The sequence below is a fragment of the Prorops nasuta genome, unplaced genomic scaffold (genome assembly GCF_024137725.1).
Source record: "Prorops nasuta isolate Cenicafe-Biocafe unplaced genomic scaffold, Cenicafe_Pnas_1.2 PNAS00006, whole genome shotgun sequence".
NCBI lineage: Eukaryota > Metazoa > Arthropoda > Insecta > Hymenoptera > Bethylidae > Prorops > Prorops nasuta.
In genome coordinates, this window is record NW_027116803.1 from 7,734,554 (window position 1) to 7,741,815 (window position 7,262).

General features: G+C 44.7%; 1 protein-coding gene across 1 annotated transcript in view; it reads right to left on the minus strand.

Annotated features, from left to right (window-relative positions):
- LOC136774397 (GATA-binding factor C-like) overlaps positions 1-3,256 on the minus strand; it is a 55,558-nt gene extending 52,302 nt beyond the window's left edge. Inside the window, exon 1 of the mRNA XM_066728666.1 lies at positions 2,704-3,256. The gene's annotated coding sequence lies outside the window, so the exon portion shown is untranslated. The remainder of the gene's footprint in view (positions 1-2,703) is intronic.
- Positions 3,257-7,262: the final 4,006 nt, after the last annotated feature.

Below are 7,262 nucleotides of genomic sequence, written 5' to 3' on the forward strand. Positions count from 1 at the left end.
AACATCACTTAGCCCTATGCACGGAGGAAAAGCTTCGAATTTATCACACGCACATGTGTGTATATACTAGTGGTAAAACCAGAATATATGGAAGGAACGAGTGTAATAAAACGAGAATCTGCTTATTCCTGAGAAAACTGTACGAATGAACGAGTTTAAATGACTGAAATGAAAGCGTTGACCACGGATTTCTTCTGAAAAACGCATAGACGACTGTCGTAAGGACAGATTAACCGTCAGTACCGCGTCACTCTCGACAGAAAAGTGCTTTTAAGATGATTCTGGTTTCTTGGGAGCCTTTGGCACAGGATACGCGACGACTAAAAAAATTAATACATGACGATAAAGCGATAATGGCTCATTTCCTTGCACGTGGTTGAAACAACAGAAAGAAAAAAGAAATGAATGGATTGTGTGTTTGTTTTTCGCACTGTCAGACCTTTTAATTTAGAATTGGAAAAGTAAAATTTCCAAACTCCTGTGCCAAACTATTCATGTATGTTTGATCCTACGAACAGGACAAATATGGCAGTGCTTTCCGGTGTGGAGCAGTAATAGAAAAAAAGAATCGATGGAAATTGCGATTTGGAAGAGAATCCAAAGTTGATCCGCGGAACATGTACGGATGATATTCTTGGAATATTCGGGCCTAAGCCGAAGGTCGAAAGGACATTAGCCGGCGTAGTCGCTTACGAAAGACGATTCGAGTCTCTGACACTACTGGTTATCGTCTCTCGAATATAATATCTAACTGGAATATCCGGCGACACAACCTCGCTCGCGCTCTCAAGGACAAGAGCTCTGGATGAATTTCATAGGCGCAAGCGCCAATTCTCGCACCAAAAATCCAAAAATCAAATCTATTCCTATCGTTCCTTTCTACTTCCTCCTCTTATATCACCATTGTCTACTAATTTTCCAGCAGACTATCTGGTCCATTACTGCGAAAACTGTACCACGAAGGTGCCATTCGATGGAATAAAAAGATTCAGCGAATGACGAGTCTACAGGAATTTTAAAAATCACCGGAAAGCTTTGTAATCTTCGAGTGAGAAGTAATCGTCGATTGTGATAGCAGAACAGAGAGAGGAACAAAGCACTCGTAAATCTTTTCATTCGTAACTAGAAAACTGCAAAACCAATCAATCTAATCGGTATAATCGAACGTTGAACTTTAGACGCGTCTATTAGGAGATATTGTTACTTGAAGATCGATAAGGAATAGTTACATGAATACACAAACTCGGTATATTTCGTTAGAGTATCCGAGATAACAATGATAATTTTGAAAAATTCTTTGGACACGTTGACAATTAATTAAATCGTATCTTTAACGTGGGTTTTCATAGTGGTGAAAAACGTTGCCTATTTTTCTACCGCGCTCCTCCTTTACAATAAGTACACAAGGGTGCTTATCAGAACCGTATCATTCGATAGCGTCAAGAAATCTATCTTATATCGATTTAACTTTCGAAATAACTTGTACGCGTGTACGGTGGTAGGTTTTCCGAAGGTATTCACTACTGGAAGAACCAGAGTCTTGCGGATAAACAATAAAGAAGAGCAGTAAAAAATTTAGATGTGAAACGCGTAGTGTGAAAAATCTTCCTAAAATGTTCCAGCGTGTCAAGTAGAATCCAATGACGTTTCAGGAACGTTCCGGACGTTACCCGTTTGGATAGCACTCGAAGTTACCGAGGGGACATCCTAAGTACGTTCACTGGACCCTTGGATATTCTCTCTATGTTCTCACTACGTCCTAGGGACATACTCGGGATATATCGTATACATATATGTATGCCATGCGGACACCGCGCACATAACCGATAAAAATTCTGCGTATTGCAATATCGCCCATGTTCTTTTAATCGAAACCGTCGAAAAACTGTCCACCAGCCTCATTTCTCCGTATATAATAATCGAGAACAAAGTAACCAGTAAAAGTTTCTAAAGGCCCGATAACAATTTCACAGTAGTACAAACAAGTGTAACGATAGATGCAAGATTTGTCAATATTATGATGATAATCATGGACGGATCAGCCAACTAATATCTTAGCGTGAAAGATAAAAAGTAGTGTTTTTTTTTTTTGTCAAAGGAAAGACTTGTTTTGGAAGCAAAGAGTTCTCGGTAAAGCGAGTCCAACGAGCGGACGACCGTGATCGAGGTGCGAGGGCCCCGAACAGCCCGAACTGTGTCCGAACTACCTGTGTGCCGAGTGCCGTCGGCATCCACGCGCAATTGTTTTCCCCTCGACTCTATTCTCCGATGTTCTTTCTCGTTGATTCAGCCTCAAGAGAAATTCCTCGCGTAGCCATTTGGAAAATTGCCAAAATCCCAAAATCAAGAAAAAGGGAGGACATGTGGTATTACATATATATCAATATGATAATTAATTGATAACCTTACCGGGAATAATCGTGAAAATCTTAATGGAAATCGAGTATAATAATTTATCAGTTTGAGATGGATGAACAGGGCACGCACCGTTGAGCTGACAATCGTTAAAAGTCAAGAGGGACGATGATGAAAACTGAGAGTTTTGCGGGACGCGTTTCGCGCGCGGTGGCCGGTGGCCCGAGCGAAATCTCCGATTGACACTCGCGAACACGATTGACACACAAGAGAGCCGCTATGAATAAAGTGGCAAGGACTGAGAAAAGGAAGGAGATAATCTAACACGGTCAGCGATCCTATCCTTACCTTATCTCGAGCGACAATCCCAGCGATAAAACGGCGACGAGTAGTTCCAACGTGGTTAGGGTACAGGGAGGGATTATCACTATGTTAGCACCAAGACACTGCACTGTTCACACACACGACACATCGTGGAGGTTCCAAGAGTTCCTCGCGCCAGCTAGAGAGAGAGAGATAGAGGAGAGCAGCCACCGAATATACCATACGAATATTATTCTTGTATTCTCTTGTTACAGATATATCGTAGACTCCTCCTCCGCGCCGATATCGATCTCACCTCGATGAAACGGCGAGAAACCGACGAGATGCGTTGTTTGGTCCCAATCTTCTCCTCCAACAGTTGGATCTCACCAAGAATAACCGGCGGCGCATTTATCGATGCTTTGCTCGGTCTTCTTCATATCGCACGATTATCGTGGAACGTTGGTTGAATCGAAATGGCCGAGCAGCGAGAACGCGCTTGAAAGCGTGCTATTTCGTAAAAAGAGATTGAGAATTCGCGGTTTGGTTTGCTGTTTGTGAAACGCGCGCGCGCGCAGACACGACTCGATGCGTCTATCGTGGCACCCGGCGCGAAACTAAGAAGCATGAAAACACGAGCCCGCAAAGCCCCCACGTTCCCTCTGCTTCGCGGACCCTCGTCTCTCTTCGGTCAAACTCGACTTTCCCTCGACACGCCCACGTCGCCCACCGATCCGGTCCAGCCCCCTACCGGGCGTTTACTCTGCGAAACCCTGCTCCTATACCTCCAGACCTCCTCTCCACTCCACTCGCTCTCTCTCTCTATTCCAATTCCACCGCTACTGCTGCCGCCGCCACATTAATGCACGGCCTCTCCCCCCCCCCCCCCCCCCCCACCTCCCACTAACCATCCTGTCAACGCACTATACCCACCGAGAAAACTCCCCTCTCCCTCTCCCCACCAAACGCCAATCTTATTAGCAAAACCAACACCTCCACTGTACGTCGTAATTCCTTCAATGTTTTTCCCTCGATTCTACGATCAATGTTCTCCATTTCAAAGATACATATATATGCTCTCGCAGGACTCCCAGCGCAAAATGCCAATTGCTTCACAGAGGGATAAAACGAAATCCCTCATTTGCCACCTCGGTATAATTATAATAAAATAAAATTTAGCGCAATATTCTCGATAGCTCTTGGTTCAGATTACTAAATACATGTAGTCGTACGAAGCGGAACAAAAAGTAAAACAAGTTGATTAGCGCTGGCGTTTATTCTCGAGTAATTAACGACGTATCCGGGGACGATTAAAGGGCTGGCATAAGGGAGAGCAAGGGTGAATTCCTACGGAGTGGAGAATCCAAAATGGGTTTATCTGGCTGAATCTGAGGGACTGGAGGGTATGCGGCATTCTTCGCGAGGGAGACGTATCGTCGAGTGTAAAATTATCCGAGTACAAGATAGATAAAAGTGGAGTATGCAGGGTAGTACTCTGCGCTTGTTATCGCCAGCAACAAAGGGCATGAAATTTGTGTGTGTGTATGTGTGTCGGGAGAGGCATTCTCTACTTGTATATAAAGTATAGTATAGAGAGGGGGGGGGGGTGGCCCGTGCGAGAGTCACTGTAGATGTGCCCGTGACAGAGAGAGAGAGAGAGAGAGAGAGAGCATCATGATCGGACGTAGCCGAATTTAGATCGGATCGAGGTAAACGAGAGGCCCGCGTGCCACGTGCCCACCTCACCAAGATCACTGTCCAGATATATTAGATACTTGGGTACACACATACACAGTGGAGGGATTTGCTCGCGCGAATGCAGCAGGCGTCGAGTTAACGCGCGCTGCAGGCATCTGTGTTTGTGCGCGCGAACACACACCGTGCCGATCTTGATGTCGCGAGAGGAGGCCTATCTAGATGAGATAGGCCGATTAAGATATATACGCCTCTCGAAAGCCGATGTCTCTGAAATCTGAGTGAGGAAGGGGAGGCGCGCAGCTATACAGGAATGAATGGCAACGAAATAGCTCTCTCAGCCAGCAGTCAGTGTCTCATCAGTCCGAGAGAGAACTTACAGGTTGCCCCAGGTCAAGTCTCTACAGCTATTATATATATATATATATATACCATTCGATATTAGAAGCTCCTCCCTCCATGACTTTTCCAATCAGACACGCATCTCTCTACACCGACCAACAATTTAGATGACAATCGTCTCTTCTTTTCTTTTTTACTGTCCCCTCTTCTAATAATCGTGTCACACCGTACCACAATTTTATCTCGCACGCTTCGACTTTAATCCTTAAGCATTTAATGCTCTCGCATCGATATGCATCTTTGATACAGATTTTTCACTCCGTGAAATCATTCTTAGTCCTTTAACGCGTTGAGCTCGACGCTGATACAGTTTTTTTAGTGGACAGCGAGCGAGCAATTGGGGACATTCAAGCTGGTTGTAATAAATGAAATCTATTTACTTTGTTGCCACTTCCCTTCCGGAGTGGGGCAGTGGTGTAGTCACAGTGTGCACACGTATATATATATATATATATATATATATAGAAAGAGCAAAGAGATGATCGGTTAGAATTGAACCATGCCCATGGCAGGCCTGTTCCGATAAATAACCTACCCTTGCACACAAGGATGAAGTTACCCATACAGTACACTTGACTAAAAGCTCTCTTATTCACATCTGTTTTAGTCACCCAATTGACTAAAATAAGTCTAAAAGATGTCTTTAAGTCACTTGATGCTCTATAGGTAGTAACCACCGAAAATAATCGTTATCACAATTGTCAACAAACTTTGACATTTAAGTGTAAGTAGATAAGTCATTTTATCGCTAGCGCGCCGTACATGGTTAGACAAACGCCATACAAATGCACCCGATGCGCCCAATACAATAAGTTGAATAAAATAGAAAAAAACAGGAAATAAGGAAGAGATCCATACGCGTTAAAATGTGTAGACGCCAATAGAAATTATATTAAAAATTAAAGAAACACAATTTTCATTGTGCACTCGCTATTTACCTGTCGTTCCTCAGGGACCAATATCATGCAGGCTCAACCTATCAATGTATCGATTCTGTTTCAATTGTAATTCAAGATTGCGGAGTGCGATTGAAGAGAATATTGGCAATTAGTTGAAAGTATGATTTGGTCGATTATCGCTTGGATGAAGTAGAGAAAGCAGGGAGGAAAACAAAGTGGTTAGAGGAATAGTTGACGAGACGTGCAGGGCAGTGGCAGTGAGGCTCGAGGCTCGGGCCTCGGGCTCGGATGCGAACGAGGAGGAGAGGTAAGAAAGAGAGAGGGAGCCGAGCGAGAGAGGTTATGGTTTGGTACGGCAGCGAGGGAAGGGGTAAAGTAGAATGGGTAGGGGGTTATACGAGAGGAGGAGTAAGAGAGAGCGACAGCGTTGCCGGGTTGTCGGGTGGCTGGAGTATACCGACAGAGTACAACCGAACAATCTGTAGAAGCTTGTCCTGGACGAGAGAAGTCCGTAGATCAGCCAATCAGATAGGCATACCCCCTCTCGTCCATTGTCACAAAATGGCGGCCCTAAATCAGCCTGACTCCGCCTATCGCTGCCCCCCTCTTCCACCCCTCCAGCGCCTCTAGCGGCGCTCGTGAAAAACTCCGCCTATCGATTCATTTTTACCGCTCTTGCTTCTCCTCTTTCTTTCTCCTCTACCTCCTACTCCCACCCACTATATCCCCTCATCCCCGCGCTCTCCGCGCCTCATCTTCCCAGTTTTCCACTTGCTCGATTCTCTCTTCTTCATTCCCGCAAACCATTCGTCGTTGTTGCCTCATTCGACCATGCACGGTATACAACAAACATAGATAATTAATGATGCACGCATGTCACTTTATACTAATTTCTTGCAAAGTTTCTCAATAATATAATTATAAAAATGATTTGTCGATAGGGAATTTTGAAATTTTTCTCATTCTTATCGCCAGCCACTTTGTTTGGAGAAGTAGGGGGAGAGGGAGGGGGTGCGTGTGTATATATAATGCCGATGTTTCACGGAGATATTTTTCTATCCCAAATGCTGATTTTTACCCGGAATATCGGCATAGACAATACGGGGGGGGGGGATTAGAGGGGGAGAGGGAGAAGGGTAGAAGCGGCGATAAATTACTTTGGTACGTGAGTTTCGGAGGGCTGCTGGAAATATCGCTGCCTCCGACTCTGGCCAATTTATTATCCTCCGCGAAAATACGACTGGTGGGTGCGGAGCAACCAATAGAGTAGGGTCGTCGATCGTTTTTCTTTTCACAAGTGGAGCAGCGTGATTTTGAACTTGCGGTTACTTATTATCTTTTATGCATGAATCCCGAGAAAGCAAGTCGGATCCCTTCTCAAAAGCAAATAATAATATTTCCGCATGAAAATAATCGACGCGTGTGAAACGTCGCAAAACTGTAGAATCGATTCGAGAATATCGAGGGAGATTCGAAGAGGCTCGTGATCTTTTTTCTTGACCAATGGCAAAGCTGCCAACTGATAAGGGCCGCCAGCTTAGCGTGGTCCAGGATAAAGGAGAACGACTTTTGGAAAAGTAAGAGGACCGTATAGGTGGTGGTGGTTGG